Genomic DNA, 18,912 nt, shown 5'->3' with positions numbered 1-18,912 from the left:
CCTAAACTAACTCCTAAGCCAACTCCGAAGAAAAGGGGTATTCTATTTCTCAGTCCTGAAGATATGAAAGAGGCAAAGAAATCAATGAAATAAAAAGGTATTAAAGCTGAATATGTTAAGAATTTACCACCTATTGAAGAGATACATGGTCTTGATAACCCGACATAGGTAGTAAATGTAAATTCTCTCTATAGATTTGATAAATGTGAAATCCCGTCTACTAAAATTGCTAGCCAATGCTTGGATGAGTTTGATGACTTTATGGTTAAACAAGAAGACTTCAATGCTTATGTTGGTAGATAATTGAAATGTAATGCTTATATGATTGAACACTTGAGTGATTATATGTCTAGAGTTAAAGGTGAACTTAAACTCATTAGTAAACATGCTTCTATGATTACCACTCAAGTAGAACAAGTACTTAAAGCTCAGAATGATTTGCTCAATGAATTAAATAATAAGAAAAATGATAATGATGTTAGAGTTGTGACTAGAGGGGGTAAAATGACTCGGGAACCTTTGTATCCTGAGGGCCACCCTAAGATAATTGAGCAAGATTCTCAGAGAACTAAAGTTGATGCACCTAGTTCTTCTAAGAGGAAGAAAAAGAAAAATGATAGAACTTTGCATGCTTCTAGTGAACCTGTTATTGACACACCTGAGAATCCCAATGATATTTCTATTTCTGATACTAAAACACAATCTGGTAATGAACATGCACCTAGTGATAATGTTAATGATGATGTTCATGCTGATGCTCAACCTAGCAATGACAATGGTGTAGAGATTGAACCTATTGTTGCTCTTGATAACCCACAATCAAAGAATCAACATTATGATAAGAGAGACTTCGTTGCTAGGAAGCACGGTAAAGAAAGAGAACCATGGGTTCAGAAACCCATGCCTTTTCCTCCTAAACCATCCAAGAAAAGGATGATGAGGATTTTCAGCGCTTTGCTGAAATGATTAGGCCTCTATCTTTTTGCGTATGCATTTGACTGATATGCTTAAAATGAATCCTTATGCTAAGTATATGAAAGATATTTTTACAAATAAGAGAAAGATACCGGAAGATGAAGTTTCCACCATGCTTGCTAATTATACTTTTAAAGGTGGAATACCAAAGAAACTAGGACATCCCGGAGTACCAACTATACCATGCTCCATTAAAACAAACTATGTTAAAACCGCTTTATGTGATCTTGGAGCCGGTGTTAGTGTTATGCATCTCTCTTTATATCGTATACTTGATTTGAATAAGTTGACACCTACTGAAATATCTTTGCAAATGGCTGATAAATCAACTGCTATACCTGTCGATATTTGTGAGGATGTGCCTGTTGTGGTTGCAAACGTTACTGTTTTAACGGATATTCTTGATATTCCCGAGGACGATAGTATGTCTCTTATTCTTGGTAGACCCTTTCTGAATACTGTAGGGGCTGTTATTGATTGCAACAAAGGCAATGTCACTTTTCATGTTAATGGTAATGATCATACGGTACACCTCCCGAGGAAACAACCTCAAGTCCATAGTATCAATTCTATTGGAAAATTTTCAATGATTATTATTGGAGGTTTTGAATTTCCTATTCCTACTGTCAAGAAGAAATATGATATTATTATTGTTGGGGATATGCATATCCCCGTTGAGGTAACCTAGTGTTATTCGAAAATTCTCCGGTTTCATGTTATTCGAAAAGAGTTTGTTAACAAGACTTGATCAACCTTGTTAGTGGATTCCTTTTGATGAGCATGAGATGGATGAAGTTAGAAAGCACAACTCTTTGTACCTTATTTTTACTTTCTGTTATTTAGATTAAATAAAGCAAAAATAGTATTTTCTGTCTATTTTTTGAATTATCCTTGCAATAAAAAAATACCCCAAAAATAAAAGTTCTCCAAATGTCCTGAAAATGAAATATGATTTTTTGTAGAATAATTAAGAATTATTGGCACTAAGAACACACCAGAGGGGCAACCACCTGGCCACGAGGGTGCAGGGCGCGCCCCCTGCCTCGTGGGCCCCATGTGGCCCCCTCCACTTATTCTTGCACCCATACACTTCGTCTTCCTCCAGAAAAAATCATCCACCAGCTCAAACCCGAGTTCTAGCTCATCTTGCTGCCATTTTCGATCTCCTTGCTCAAAGCTTCATTCACGAAACTGCTTTGGGGGATTGTTCTTCTGTATGTGACTCCTCCAATGGTCCAATTAGTTTTTGTTCTAGTGCTTTATTTATTGCAAATTTTGCTGCTTAAGTCACCCTGTTCTTGAGCTTGCATGTCAAATTTATTTGGTCCCGAGTAGTTTTATTGCACGATATGGCCTCTAGGCACTTGTAGGAGTAGTTGCTATCAATCTTGTTGAGTTTGGTTCACTTTTATTTTAAGTTACTAAATTTTCAGAAATTTTTAGAACAAGATGAAGAGATTTTTGAGGGGCTCTTCGAGCCGAAGCTCGAAGGATAAGCAAAGTGAAGAGAATAAGAAGCCAAAATATAATCTCCCTCGCACTACGGAGTTCGGCTGTGTGAATGGCCTTGTGATGAGTTCTTGATAGTAGCCGGGATTTATGAAGACTTTTATTATTTGGCTGAGAATGCAGGCCTCACTGACTTCCTCCACGACCAGCTCGAATAGTATCTCCTACTCACTAATATTTTTGTACAAAATTTTCATTTCCATGCTAGGAGATCGCCACCTTCGGTGAATTTTTATTCATATGAAGAGTATAAGGAGATGTCACTTTATTAATTTTGTGCGGTTTGCAAGTTGCCCTTTGAGGGCAGCATAGAGGAACCACATCGTAATGATGTGGAGGGGTTTATTGATATGATTGTTGTAGGGGAAACGAGGAAAGTGTCAGAAGCAAGAACTACTAGCATACATTTTCCGGTTTTACATTACTTTGCAATATTTTCTAGTAGATGCTTAATTGGTCGTGGGAATAGTGGGGGCCTCAGTGCTCCTGACCTCGCCATTTTGCTCCATGCTTTATTCTGTGACAGAACTTTCAGTTTAGGTGTTATGGTTGCTAAACGGTTGAGTCTGAACCGTACAAAGGGACCCATCTTTGGAGGTATCTTTGCTTTGCGTCTTGCTAAATATTTTGAGATACCTATTAGACACTATGAGAAAGAGGAAAAGTTGCTGCCCCCTATTTTCTTAGATTATAAAAGTATGGTAGCACAAGATTTTATTCATGAGGATAAGGAGAAGAGACTCATTTATAACCTGGTATTCAGTGAAAAGACTTGTCAGATTATTACCCTGCCTGCACCTTCTTTGTTTAACATTTATTCAGGCACATACATCATCCTGCCCGATGACATTTATGCATATTGGGAGCGAACACGATCCCCAGAGCCTAAGCCTGAGCCATCTCCTGACCCTTATCGGCAGTCTGTTTATCAGTGGGATCCGGAGGAGATCACCAACCAGTGGCACCCCGAGGATCCTTCTCGGTACACTGGAGAGGACCATTTTGATCCATGGGCATAGACCAACTTAGGCCAAAAGCCTAATCTTGGGGGAGTACGTATATCTCACCGACATTACATTCATGTTCACACACTCATGCCAGTTGTCGGTGCTCATACTTTTTCATTGTATCATCCATGCTAGTTTATTTTCTGTTTTAAGCTTTCTTCTTGTGTGTTCGTAAAACCTTAAGAAAAATAAAAAAAAAGTTGTAGCTTTTAGCTAGTTTACTTTCCATGCCTGTAGTAGTAAGTAAAAGAAAACCCAAAAAGATTTCTCGTTCTTCTTTTGCTTGTTGGGAGCTTTCCTGTGTAAATAGTTTTATTTCTTTTCTTTGGGGGTCGAGAGGAGAAAACCATAATGAAAATGTTGAGTGGCTCTCATATGCATTATTGTTGATCTAACAAAGAGCCCATATTACCTTGTCTTCTCCCTTGTATTGAATGCTTGCAGATTCCGGCTTAGTCCAATGCACGTGCACTATTATTATTATCCACACAGTTCGGTTGTGCAAGTGAAAGGCAATAATGACGATATATGATGGACTGGTTGAGATGAGAAAAACTGGTATGAACTCGACCTATCTTGTTTTTGTAAATATGATTAGTTCATCGTTCCTGATTCAGCCTATTATGAATGAAACATGTTTGCAATGACAACTAGAGGTTATAGTTGCTCATGCCATACTTAAGTAGCTAGGAGTTTATAATGGTTTACCTTGCGTGCAAACATGCTATTAAAATGGTTGTGATCTGGTATGATAGGGTGGTATCCTCCTTTGAATGATTCGAGTGTCTTGACTTGGCACATGTTCACGCATGTAGTTGAGACAAAATCAACATAGCCTCCATGATATTTAAGTTCATGGTGAATTATATCCTACTCATGCTTGCATTCAGTGTTGATTAATTTTAATGCATGTTCATGACTGTTGTTGCTCTCTAGTTGGTCGCTTCCCAGTCTCTTTCTAGCCTTCACTTGTACTAAGCGGGAATACTGCTTGTGCATCCAACTCCATAAACCCCAAAATTTATTCCATATGAGTCCACCATACCTTCCTATATGCGGTATCTACCTGCCGTCCAAGTAAATTTGTATGTGCCAAACTCTAAACCTTCAAATGAAATTCTGTTTTGTATGCTCGAATAGCTCATACATCAACTAGGGTTGTCTATATATTCCATGCTAGGCGGGTTATTCTCAAGAGGAGTGGACTCCGCTCCTCATTCACAAGAAAATGGCTGGTAACCGGGATGCCCAGTCCCATGCTCAAATCAAATCAAAATAATTGCAAACAAAACTCCCCCAGGATTGTTGTTAGTTGGAGGCACCCGTTGTTTCAAACAAGCCATGGATTGATGTTTGTTGGTGGTAGGGGGATTATAAATTTTACCATTCTGTTTGGGAACCGCCTACAATGTGTGTAGCATGGAAGATATCGAGATCTCTCGGTTGTTATGTTGACAATGAAAGTATACCACTCAAAATATTATTCATCTCTATTTCAAAACCGAGCTCTGGCACCTCTACAAATCCCTGCTTCCCTCTGAGAAGGGCCTATCTATTTACTTTTATGTTGAGTCATCACCCTCTTATTGAAAAGCACTAGTTGGAAAGCACCGTTGTCATTTGCATGCATTGCTATTAGTTTAAATTGAGTATGACTGTGACTAGATCTCTTTTACCATGAATTACAATTTCCAGTCAGCCCTTGATCTTCAGAGGTGCTCTACATTTATGTTTTGCGGTCTCAGAAAGGGCTAGCGAGATACCATCTTGTTATATCATATTATGATTGTTTTGAGAAAGTGTTGTCATCCGAGATTTACTATTATTGCTCGCTAGTTGATTGTGTCATTGATATGAGTAAACATGAGACCTAAATGTTATTGTGAATATGGTTAGTTCATAATATTTGTTGAAAACTTGAATGTTGGATTTACATATTTACAACAACAAGATCAAATAGAGTTTGTAAAAGTTTTTCTTTATCACTTTCAGTTTATCAACTGAATTGCTTGAGGACAAGCAAAGGTTTAAGCTTGGGGGAGTTGATACGTTCCCATCGTATCTACTTCTCCAAACACTTTTGCCCTTGTTTTGGACTCTAATTTGCATGATTTGAATGGAACTAACCCGGACTGACTCTATTTTCAGCAGAATTGCCATCGTGTTATTTTTTGCAGAAATAAAATTTGTCGGAATGACCTGAAAATCAACGGAGAATATTTTTGGAATATAGAAAAAATACTGGCGAAAGAATCAAGGCCAAGGGGCCCACACCCTGTCCACGAGGGTGGGGGCCGCGCCTACCCTCCTGGGCACGCCGCCCTGCCTCGTGGGCCCCCTGGTGCTCCACCGACCTCAACTCCAATTCTATACATTCACGTCCGGGGAGAAAAAATCATAGAGAAGGATTCATCGCGTTTTACGATACAAAGCCTCCACCAAGCCCTAATCTCTCTCGGGAGGGCTGATCTGGAGTCCGTTCGGGGCTCCGGAGAGGGGAATCCGTCGCCATCATCATCACCAACCTTCCTCTGTCACCAATTTCATGATCCTCACCGTCGTGCGTGAGTAATTCCATCGTAGGCTTGCTGGACGGTGATGGGTTGGATGAGATTTATCATGTAATCGAGTTAGCTTTGTTAGGGTTTGATCCCTAGTATTCATCATGTTCTGAGATTGATGTTGCTATGACTTTGCTATGCTTAATGCTTGTCACTAGGGCCCGAGTGCCATGATTTCAGATCTGAACCTATTATGTTTTCATGAATATATGTGAGTTTTTGATCCTATCTTGCAAGTCTATAGTCACCTACTATGTGTTGTGAATCGGTAACCCTGAAGTGACAATAATCGGGACCACTCCCGGTGATGACCGTAGTAGGAGGAGTTCATGTATTCACTAAATGCTAATGCTTTGGTCCGGTACTCTATTAAAAGGAGGCCTTAATATCCCTTAGTTTCCAATAGGGCCCCGCTGCCACGGTAGGGTAGGACAAAAGATTTCATGCAAGTTCTTTTCCATCAGCACGTATGACTATATTCAGAATACATGCCTACATTACATTGATGAACTGGAGCTAGTTCTGTGTCACCCTATGTTATAACTGTTGCATGAGGAATCGCATCAGGCATAATTATCCATCGCTGATCCATTGCCTACGAGTTTTTCACATATTGATCTTTGACTTTTCTGTTGCCACTGTTACAATCACTACAAAACCAATACTATTACTTTTGCCACTGTTGTCGTTACTTTCATATTACTTTTCTACTAAATACTTTGCTACAGATATTAAGTCTTTCAGGTGTGGTTGAATTGACAACTCAACCGTTAATACTTGAGAATATTCTTTGGCTCCCCTTGTGTCGAATCAATAAATTTGGGTTGAATATTGAGTCATACTTTGTTCTAGATATTGAGTTGTGAGTAAATAAAAGTGTGATTATCATAATTATTAGCACATTATCCCATGTGAGGTTATCAAAATAAAAGTGGCCAAATAAGCCCCAAAGAGAGAGAGAGAGAGGCCAAAGAAGCCTACAAAAAACAAAAAATGAGAGAAAAGAGAGAAGGGACAATGTTACTATCCTTTTACCACACTTGTGCTTCAAAGTAGCACCATGTTCTTCATATAGAGAGTCTCTTGAGTTATAACTTTCATATACTAGTGGGAATTTTCATTATAGAACTTGGCTTGTATATTCCAACAATGGGCATCCTCAAATGCCCTAGGTCTTCATGAGCAGGCAAGTTGGATGCACACCCACTCAGTTTTAGTTTGAGCTTTCATACACTTATAGCTCTAGTGCATCTGTTGCATGGCAATCCCTACTCCTCGCATTGACATCAATCGATGGGCATCTCCATAGCCCATTGATTAGCCGCGTCGATGTGAGACTTTCTCCCGTTTGTCTTCTCCACACCACCTCCACCATCATATTCTATTCCACCTATAGAGTTGTGTCCATGGCTCATGCTCATGTATTGCGTGAAGGTTTAAAAAGTTTGAGAATACTAAAGTATGAAACAATTGCTTGGCTTGTCATCTTGGTTGTGCATGATTTGAACATTTTGTGTGACTAAGATGGAGCATAACCAAACTATATGATTTTGTAGGGATGAACTATCTTTGGCCATGTTCACTACAACAGGACCCCCCTTATAGCAACGGTTTCTTCCGTATCTAAAAGTCCATATGTGCGTTGTAAGATTCTTTATGAATGGTTTGGGATGCGTTGCCTTATCCAGTGTTGCTAGAACATAATGCAACGATTAGACTACCGTTGGTAAAAGGGACCGTTGCAAGACTACAACACATTAAACAGACTTTTACAAAACATGTATATGTTGGTGCGTAATGTATGGGAATCAAAATCCCATTGCTTGGCAACGGAGAATTTGCAACGCTTCAGAAGTCCAACAATTAAATTAATGCTCCACGAATTGGTGATAATTATGTATTTCAAGTGAAGAGAAACAAGAGAATATACTCACGAGGAAGAACTCGTATATATATTATATAAACCTATTAAATTACAATAGTGGATATTACAGGAGTAGTATCATCCAAATGTGAGGCATAATCTAAATATTTTCTTGACATCATAAACTGAAAACATCCATCTACATCCCTACAACTTAACCAAAACTTAACTTAGAAACATCATCCAACCGGACATCATCCCTACATACTAAAACTAAAAGCATCCATCGTCATCATCATGAAATGGAGAATCATCATCATTATTGCAGTATACTTGCCACACACCCATATGATTATCCATTCATCTTTTGAATCTGCAGACAAAAAACAAAATGAACTGTTAGCACACAATGCATTTAAATGATGGAAGTAATGACAGAGGCAAGATATTAGTCACGTACCAAGGTTGAAGGCCATGCAATCTTTGTTTTTTCTGCATTACCGAGAGTATTGCACTTTTGCAATTATGTACCAAATCTTCAATTATCATAAGTGCCACATCGACATGCACTTCCAAAAATTCATTTTAAATTTCAGCACTAGCAAATTGAAATTTAGGATTGCAACTTACAATTGTAGCAAGGGCTACGTCCCTGTCATATTTCTCAGGCTCTTCGAGAACATTTAAATTCCTGCCTGGTAGAGAAAATCAAACTGACCATTCCAGCTTCATTCTCATCACCCATGAAAAACAGAGACAAAAAATAGGGATCATATGAAATGAATTCGAGCACTCTACCAACACAGCGAACCATATCTTGAAGGTTCCAAATATATTTCAACTTCCTCTTCTTACGCTCTTTTGAATCCGTATTTTCAGCTGAATATATAGAACCATGAATTATGTTATGATGATGAATAATCATATATTGCAATCAGCAAGGAATGAACAACAAACTTACCTTCTTCATTATCATCCGCATCATCACAAATCCGCGAAGCCGTCATCATTAGTAGCTACTAGGAACAATGTTAATCATGTTAATCCTGCAACATGTCAATGACCAAAAGTTTAAATATATTATGTAAAATACAATATAGGTTGTTTCAGAAAATACAATATATATAGTACACCTAGTTTGGAAAAATTACAATTCAATCTTAGAGAGACACAAAACATAAGAATCTGGGTAGGATCCATGGGAAGGGGTAATCTATTGGTTTAAAACCTGCTAGATCAAAACCACAAGAGGCTATGTTGCGTGCAAGCTAGCTTACAAAACTAGCAGACGGGCACCTGGATTGATCTATAGTAGCACTAGCACATGTATATACACGTACACGTGAACTTGACAATGGATTAGATGAATCGACTCTCTCGGAAAGAACAGAACAGACGCACAAATCGATAGAACATAACATAACAAAATTGATGAAGACCGCAGATCGTTAGAGTAGGGAGCTGGAGAGGATGAATTGTGGGAGAGTAAGTCAGCAACTAACCTTGCTTAGCTAGTGGTGATGCGTCACCGGTCACCGAGCGTGCGATGAGCCCAACAAAAGATGAGAAAGGGAACCATGCTTTTTAGACGGGAAGAGAGATTCTTCTCGGCACTTACACGTGTGACTGGGCTGACAGCCCGTTTGGGACAAAAGCAGCCAAGTTCGAGATGTTTCCAGCACAATCGGTGGTGGCGGCGGCGCCATGACCTTCAGGTTTCGGCAGTGGCGTTCCCTGGACGACTATCCCGCTGGCGGCAATTGGTCCCGCTACAACGTGCACGACCCTCGTCTATGGGTCTTGGACTTGCGATGGATCCAACTCACTGCCACGGATCGGCCCCAGACGGCACCTTGGCCTATAGGGAGAGCACGGGATGTGCCCTCGAACTAAGCAGTGGAAGAGCTGTGTGGGCACGGGATTCATGGGGGCACCAGCCATGGGAGGCAGCAGCGGGCGAGGAGTTGGGCGGTGGCGACGGCGAGTGGATTCGGTGGAGATTGGAGATGAGATATGGAAGGGAATCGTGTTGACGGGAAAGGTTTCTGATATTGTTGGCACAATTACCTCATCGCGATCTGTTTGATGTTAGTCTCTGTGGGAGTCCTGGATTAGGGGGTCTCCGGACAGCCGCACTATCTCCATTGGCCGAACAGTTAGACTATTAAGATACAGGATTGAAGACTTCGTCTCGTGTCCGGATGGGACTCTACTTGGCGTGGAAGGCAAGCTAGGCAATACGGATATGTGTATCTCCTCCTTTGTAACCGACCTTGTGTAACCCTAACCTCTCCGGTGTCTATATAAACTGGAGGGTTTTAGTCTATAGGACAACATACAATCATACCATAGGCTAGCTTCTAGGGTTTAGCCTCTCCGATCTCGTGGTAGATCTACTCTTGTACTACCCATATCATCAATATTAATCAAGCAGGATGTAGGGTTTTACCTCCATCAAGAGGGCCCGAACCTGGGTAAAACATCGTGTCCCCTGCCTCCTGTTACCATCCGCCTTAGATGCACAGTTCGGGACCCCCTACCCGAGATCTGCCGGTTTTGACACTAACATTGGTGCTTTCATTGAGAGTTCCTCTGTGTCGTCGCCGTTAGGCTTGATGGCTCCTACTATCATCGATAGTGATGCAGTCCATGGTGAGACTTTTCTCCCCAGACAGATCTTCGTGTTCGGCGGCTTTGCACTGCGGGCCAATTCGCTTGGCCATCTAGAGCAGATTCAAAGTTACGCCCCTGGCCACCAGGTCAGGTTTGGAAGCTTAAACTACACGGCCGATATCCGTGGAGACTTGATCTCCGACAGATTCGAGCTTCTGCCTTGTGCGTCACGCAGTCACGATGAGTACGATTTAGCTCTACCATCGGATAGTGTTCAGGAGATCGCACAGGCAGCCGCTCCGGCCCTCAATTCGGAGCCAGTTGCGCCGTCCATGGACGGGTGGATGGACCATGCCACGGTGGCCTTACCCTCAGCGGCAATCAAGCGAAACATCGACCTTACCTTGCATGAGAGCCATGTTGTTAAACTGCCGGATCCTTCTCTGGCCACGGACTCCGAGCCACCTGCACCCGTTCCTATCGAATCCGATTAGGCGCCGATCATGGAGTTTACCTCCGCGGATATTTTTCAGCACTCGCCCTTTGGCGACATACTGAACTCATTAAGGTCTCTCTCCTTGTCAGGAGGATCCTGGCCGAACTATGTCCGGCAGGACTGGGATGCGGACGACGAAGAAATTCGCGGCCCACCCACCACCCACTTAGTAGCCACTATCGATGACTTAACCGACATGCTCGACTTCGACTCCGAAGACATCGACGGTATGGATGACGATGCAGGAGACGAAGAGGAAATACTGCCCACAGGGCACTGGACAGCCACCTCATCATACGATATATATACATGGTGGACACCCATAGAAGCCAATGGCGATGAGATAGCGGAGGATTACCCCTCCAAGAAGCAACCCAAGCGCCGACGTCAGCGGCGCCGCTCTAAGTCCCGCCAAAGCAAAATTGGTGATACCGGCACAGGAGATAATAACACTCCGGATAGTGCCGAAGACAACAACAATCCCCTCCAGCAAGATTTAGAGCAGGAGGATGGAGGAGCCAGCCCTCCTGAGAGAGCGGCAGATGGAGAGGCAGAGGATGATAATTACATGCCCCCCTCCGAAGACGAGGCAAGCCTCGGAGACGACGAATTTGCCGTGCCAGAGGATCCCGTCGAACAAGAGCGCTTCAAACGCCGGCGTATAGCCACGGAAAATAGCCTTAAGAAAAAGCAGCAGCAGCTTCAAGCTGATCAAGATCTGCTAGCTGACAGATGGACTGAAGTCCTCGCGGCCGAGGAATATAAACTCGAGCGCCCCTCCAAGAGTTACCCAAAATGCAGGTTGCTACCCCGACTGGAGGAAGAAGCGTATGACACGGCTGATCGGCCACCTCGTGGCCGCGATAGAGAGGCATTCTAGCCAAAAACTCAGCCTGCACCCCGATGCCATTCAAATAAGAAGGCATGGGGAGATATGCCAGACCTGCGAGACATATTGGAGGACAAAGCAAAGCATGCAAGATCAATCTACGGATCACGAGGGCGCGCCACTATGCGAGATGATAAATGTCACGCCGGATATAGTAAAAGTAAATCCGGCCGGGCCGAACACAGCGGGCAAGACCCATTCGAGTTGCGTCGCAATACAGCCCAATACAGAGGCGCCGCACACCCCTTATGCTTCACAGATGAAGTAATGGATCATCAAATCCCAGAAGGTTTCAAACCTGTAAATATTGAATCATATGACGGCATAACAGATCCCGTGGTATGGATCGAGGATTTCCTCCTCCACATCCACATGGCCCGCGGTGATGACCTACACGCCATCAAATACCTCCCACTAAAGCTCAAGGGACCAGCGCAACATTGTCTTAACAGCTTGCCAGCAGAGTCCATTAGCTGTTGGGAAGATCTGGAAGCCGCATTCCTCCACAACTTTCAGGGCACTTATGTGCGGCCACCAGATGCCGATGACTTGAGCCACATAATTCAGCAGCCAGAAGAATCGGCCAGGCAATTCTGGACTCGGTTCCTAACAAAGAAAAATCAAATTGTCGATTGTCCGGATGCAGAGGCCCTAGCGGCTTTCAAACACAACATCCGCAATGAATGGCTAGCCCGGCACCTTGGTCAGGAAAAGCCGAAATCTATGGCAGCCCTCACGACACTCATGACCCGCTTTTGTGCGGGAGAAGATAGTTGGCTGGCTCGCAGTAATAACATATCAAAGAACCATGGTACTTTGGATACCAAGGACGGCAATAGCAGGTCACATCGCAACAAACATAAGCGCCGCATTAATAGCAATAATACCGAGGATACGGCAGTCAATGCCGGATTCAAAAGCTCTAAACCCGGTCAGCGGAAAAAGCCATTCAAACAAAGTACGCCGGGCCCGTCCAGCTTGGACCGCATACTCGATCGCTCGTGTCAAATACACGGCACCCCAGAAAAGCCAGCCAATCACACCAACAGGGATTGTTGGGTGTTCAAGCAGGCCGGCAAGTTAATTGCCGAAAACAAGGACAAGGGGCCACATAGCGATGACGAGGTGGAGCCCCGGCAGCCACACACCGGAGGACAGAAGAGGTTTCCCCCACAAGTGCGAACGGTGAACATGATATACGCAACCCACATCCCCAAGAGGGAGTGGAAGCGTGCGCTCAGGGATGTATATGCGCTGGAGCCAGTCGCCCCAAAGTTCAACCCATGGTCCTACTATCCGACCACTTTCGATCGCAGGGACCATCCCACTAGTATCCGTCATGGCGGATTCACCGCACTGGTTCTGGACCCAATCATTGACGGATTTCACCTCACTCGAGTCCTTATGGATGGCAGTAGCAGCCTGAACCTGCTTTATCAGGACACAGTGCGCAAAATGGGTATAGACCCCTCAAGGATCAAACCACAAAAACAACCTTTAAAGGCGTCATTCCAGGCGTAGAGGGCCATTGCACAGGCTCAATTACACTGGAAGTGGTCTTTGGATCCCCGGATAACTTCTGAAGTGAAGAGTTAATCTTCGATATAGTCTCGTTCCGCAGTGGTTATCATGCACTGCTCGGGCGAACCGCATTTGCGGGATTCAATGCGGTACCGCATTATGCATACCTCAAGCTCAAGATGCCAGGACCTCGCGGGGTTATTACAGTCAATGGAAACACAGAGCGCTCTCTCCGAACGGAGGAGCACACTGCGGCCCTCGCAGCAGATGCGCAAAGCAGCCTCTCAAGGCAATCCACCATTTCAGCATTTCAAGACCCGGACACCTTCAAGCGCGCTCGGAGCAATCGGCAACTAGACCGCCTGGCGCGATCTGAGCTCGCATAGCAATGCGGCCCCCACCCTAGTCCCAGCCGAACGGCAAAACTCGTGCCACGTGTACATAATTACGCATTAAAAATACCATGGGCACAGGTGGGGAGGGGGGCACAACTGCGGCATGCCCCAAGACGCGGCTTAAACCGCACTAGGGGCTTCCCGTTTGGTTATTTTTCTCTTTTCAGGACCTTAATCTCTGGAAACCCTGTTCGGCAGCACTATTGTCGAACACATGATGCAGCAACAAAGGAGGCGGAAAGCTACGTCACACCACGGAATTCCTAGGTGGATTACAATAACGAGCGAAATATTTGATTTAATACTATTCCTCAGCTTGCCCTTGGTAGGGACATAGTCCTACTCTTTGCTTATCGCACCATCTGTATCATTCTGCTTTGATGCACCTTTTGAATAAAAACACATAACATTACGACTATTATTGCATTCTTGTTATATATATGTGTGTTCATTAATGACACCTTGCAACCGTACACTTTGGTACGACCAATACACCAGGAGCTTACGTACCCCACAATATGGTGTGAAAAGTCCGAACACTTTCACAAGTGCGGCACCCCGAACTTATAGCATTATATGCATCAGCTCCGAATCATGTCTTTGGTCAAATGTTGGGTTTGCCCGGCTCCTATGTTTTGGTACCTTATGTTCCGCTCTATCAGCTAAGGTAGTGCTAGGAGAACCACTGCAATTGTGCCCCGGTTCTGCTGGGCTAAGCACCTCAGTAGAGAAAGCTAAAACTGACTGTCATGATAAGGCGAGAGACTGGTAGCTGTTCGGCGAGGTTTTTGAGTCCCTAAAGGCTTATGCTGCTTAGAGCGAGGGGCCGGCCCTGTCCGGCTTAAAGGCGTGTATCACACCCCGAATTTGGCCTTTCGAATACCAGGGGCTTCACCGAAATTTAAAATTATAGAATTCTATGGCTAAGTGAGAGTGATAAAGCATTATTAGTCTGGTTGCCTTGTTCGTTGTGCTGAGCACCTCCCTTGAAGGACCCAAACATGGGAACAAGAGTGCTCAGGTTTATCCCGAACACCCCAGCACTCGTGGCATGGGGGCAGAAGCCGAGGACTAGCCATCTCTCAGATTGGATAAACAGCCAAAGAGAAGGTAATATTTTAAATTCACACAAGCGTTGCATAGCACATATGAAACAAGTTTTCATCATACAGGATCACACGAGCAAGTTTACTAAAATATTACATCCTTTGAACATTCGTCCGCTACAAGACGGGCACCCTTCAGGACACCCTCATAATAAATTTCAGGGGTGCGATGCTCCTTTCCTTGCGGCGGCCCTTCCTTGATCAGCTTCACGGCGTCTAGCTTGGCCCACTGCACCTTCACACGGGCGAAAGCCAGGCGTGCACCTTCGATGCAGACGGACCGCTTGACGACCTCCAGCCATGGGCAGGCATCCACAAGCCGCCTCACCAGGCCGAAGTAGTTGTTTAGAAGGGCGTCGCCAGGCCACATCCGGATTATAAGGCCCTTCATGGCCTGTTCGACCGCCTTGTGCAGCTCGAACAGTTGCTTTAGCTGGTCGCTCAGAGGCATCGGGTGTTCGGTCCCATTATACTGAGACCAGAACAGCTTCTCCGTTGAGCTTCCCTCCTCGGCCTGGTAAAACTGTGCGGCATCCGACACACTGCGGGGCAAATCTGCGAATGCTCCTGGAGAGCTCCGAATTCGGGTAAGTAATCGGTAATTTACTTTTACGTGCTTGCTCTGCATATAGAATGCCTTACCCGCCGCTATCTTCTTCATTGTGTCAATCTCCTGGAGGGCCTTTTGGGCTTCGGCCTTGGCACTTTTTGCGCTCTCGAGGGCCGCGGCAAGCTCAGACTCTCGCGTCTTCGAGTCAAGCTCCAACGCCTCGTGCTTCGTCACGAGAGCTTGGAGCTCTTGCTGCACCTCACCCACCCGAGCCTCTTGCTTTTCTCGCTCGGTCCACTCCTTGGCCGCTTTATCTTCGGCCTCGAACATCGCTTGCTTTAGGGTCACCACTTCGGTCGTGGCCCCTGGCAAAATCATGATGATCCTGTCATTTTGCAATCGCACTCTTTTTATACATATCCACAGACTAGGTACTACTTACCTTTGTTCTCCTCGAGCTACCTCTTGGCAAGACCAAGCTCGTCCTGGGACCCTTTAAGGTCCTACATCAGTACGGCGACCTCCGCAGTCAGTGCGGCGGACGCCAGCAGCGAAGCCTACATATGCATATTGACATACTCATGTTAGACTCCTGCGATATTGTTTGATCCTCTGTTCGGCTTTTCTTAGTGAACACCGAACAGAGCATCAGGGGCTACTGTCTATGCGGTAATATTTTCCTATATTTTAAGCACTTACCTCAAAGCCTGTTAGAAGGCTGGCACAGGCTTCAGTCAATCCGCTCTTGGCTGACTAAACCTTCTGGATCACCGCACTCATGATAGTACGGTGCTCATCGTCGATGGAAGTGCTGCGAAGCGGTTCCAGCATATTGTCCGGCGCCTCTGGATGGACAGAGGTCACTGGTACAGGCGTCTCGCCCCTCTTAGAAAGAGGCCGCCTGCCTGAGTCCGGAACCACAGGAGGTTCCAGCGCGGTGTTCGGCTGAGGGCCGAACTCGGAGCTCTCAGGGGCCTTGTCCCCTCGGCTCCCGGAGTCCGACAGGCCGCCTTGAGGCGCCTTCGGGACAGTCTCCCCTCGTCCCGGTGCCTCATGAGACAGCACCTCGGTGTCATCCGCAGGATGAGGGGAGGTGGTGGTCGGGACTGGATCGCTATCCATATCCGACGAGCCTAGGGAGCTGTCCGATGATACATCAATACGGGCTCGGGGCGGCCTGCATAATCATATTTCGGCATTAGGTGAAGTAGTGTGACAAAGGAATACTATGAGTTACTCTAGTATCTGAATACTTACGACTTCCCCAGGGGCTTGGCCCTGGGCAGCCACTCGTCTTCGCCGTCGGCGGTGGTGGTAGAGCTGTCCGGAAGGAGAGTCCTCCCCTTCTTGGACCCTTCGGCCTCCCCAATTGGGGCGGCCTTCCCTTTCTTGTCTCCCCCGTCTGGAGGGGGAGCATCTTCTTCTTCCTCCTCATCTTCGGGGGAGGATTGCGCAGTAGAGTCCTCGGACAGTGAGTCCGATGACGCCTGGCATCGGGAACTCTTTCGGGTTCCCTTGGCCTTCTTGGTCTTCTCCAGCACCGTATAAGGAGCCGGAGTCAGCATCTTCGTCAGAAGAGCATCTGCTGGGCCTTCGGGCAAAGGAGCCGTACAGTCGATCTGTCCGGCCGTCTCCTGCCAGTCCTGTCAAAGGTACGGGAGTTTAGATCCCGCATGGAGTCAATCTATGAAAAATAAGTATCCTGTAAGATGTAAAGCAGCTTACCGCACTGGCTTGGCGCTTCGCGCTGAATCCGCGATCCTCAGTAATGGGAGGGGGGACCTCGGCGCTCTTGAATAGCACCCTCCAGGCATCTTCGTGAGTTGTGTCGAAGAGCCTGTTCAGAGTTCGGTGCTGCGCTGGGTCGAACTCCCACAAGTTAAAGGCCCGTTGCTGGCACGGGAGGATCCGGCGGTGGAGCATGACCTGGACTACGTTGACAAGTTTGAGCTTCTTGTTCACCATGTTTTGAATACATGTTTGGAGTCCGGTCAGCTCTCCCGAACTACCCCAGGACAGGCCCTTCTCTTGCCAGGAGGTAAGCCGTGTGGGGAAGCCAGACTGGAACTCGGGGCCGCTGCCCATGTAGGGTCACGCGGCTCGGTGATGTAGAACCACCCCGATTGCCACCCCTTTATGGTCTCCACGAAGGAGCCCTCGAGCCATGTGACGTTGGGCATCTTGCCCACCATGGCGCCTCCGCACTCCGCCTGGCGGCCGCTCACTACCTTCGACTTGACATTGAAAGTCTTCAGCCATAAGCCGAAGTGGGGCTTGATGCGGAGGAAATCCTCGCATACGACGATAAACGCCGAGATGTTGAGGATGAAGTTTGGGGCCAGATCATGGAAATCCAGGCCGTAGTAGAACATGAGCCCCCGGACAAATGGGTGGAGAGGAAATCCCAGTCCGCGGAGGAAATGGATGAGGAACACTAGCCTCTCATGGGGCCTAGGGGTGGGGATGAGCTGCCCCTCCTCTGGGAGCCGGTGCACGATGTCGTCAGGCAAGTATCTGGCTCTCCTCAGTTTCTTGACGTGTCCCACCATGACGGAGGAGACTGTCGGTGTCAAAACCGGCGGATCTCGGGTAGGGGGTCCCGAACTATGCGTCTAGGCGGATGGTAACAGGAGACAAGGGACACGATGTTTTTACCCAGGTTCGGGCCCTCTCGATGGAGGTAAAACCCTACTCCTGCTTGATTAATATTAATGATATGGGTAGTACAAGAGTAGATCTACCACGAGATCAAGGAGGCTAAACCCTAGAAGCTAGCCTATGGTATGATTGTTGTTCCTACGGACTAAAACCCTCTGGTTTATATAGACACTGAAGAGGGCTAGGGTTACACTGAGTCAGTTACAATGGTAGGAGATTTACATATCCGTACCGCCAAGCTTGCCTTCCACGCCAAGGAAAGTCCCTTCCGGACACGGGACGAAGTCTTCAATCTTGTATCTTCATAGTCCAGGAGTCCGGCCGAAGGTATAGTCCGGCTATCCGGACACCCCCTAATCCAGGACTCCCTCAGTAGCCCCCGAACCAGTCTTCAATGACGACAAGTCCGGCGCGCAAATTGTCTTCGGCATTGCAAGGTGGATTCTCCTCCAAATTTCGTGTACCTGTTGAATAGTGTCCGGTTTCTTGTAAATGTAGCGCTCCTTGGCTTCTATGCCCAATAATGGTCGTCTTCCACGTGTCAAACGAATACGAAAAGTCAGGGTGTTTTTATATTTACACGCCTAGCCGCATGAATGAGCCGCCTATTTAAGGGGACGAGGATTTAGATCCAAACCACACCTTCTCCCCTCCGCGAGTATTCATCAGAGCGTATTCGACAGAGGTCCATTCAATCATGGCCGGCCGCCGTAGCTCCTCCTCTCGCCCTTCCAGCCCTCGGCCTGGAGATTGGGAGAGATGCTCCAT

Source organism: Triticum dicoccoides, chromosome 2A (assembly GCF_002162155.2).
Source record: "Triticum dicoccoides isolate Atlit2015 ecotype Zavitan chromosome 2A, WEW_v2.0, whole genome shotgun sequence".
Taxonomy (NCBI): Eukaryota; Viridiplantae; Streptophyta; class Magnoliopsida; order Poales; family Poaceae; genus Triticum; species Triticum dicoccoides.
This window is presented reverse-complemented; position numbering follows the sequence as displayed.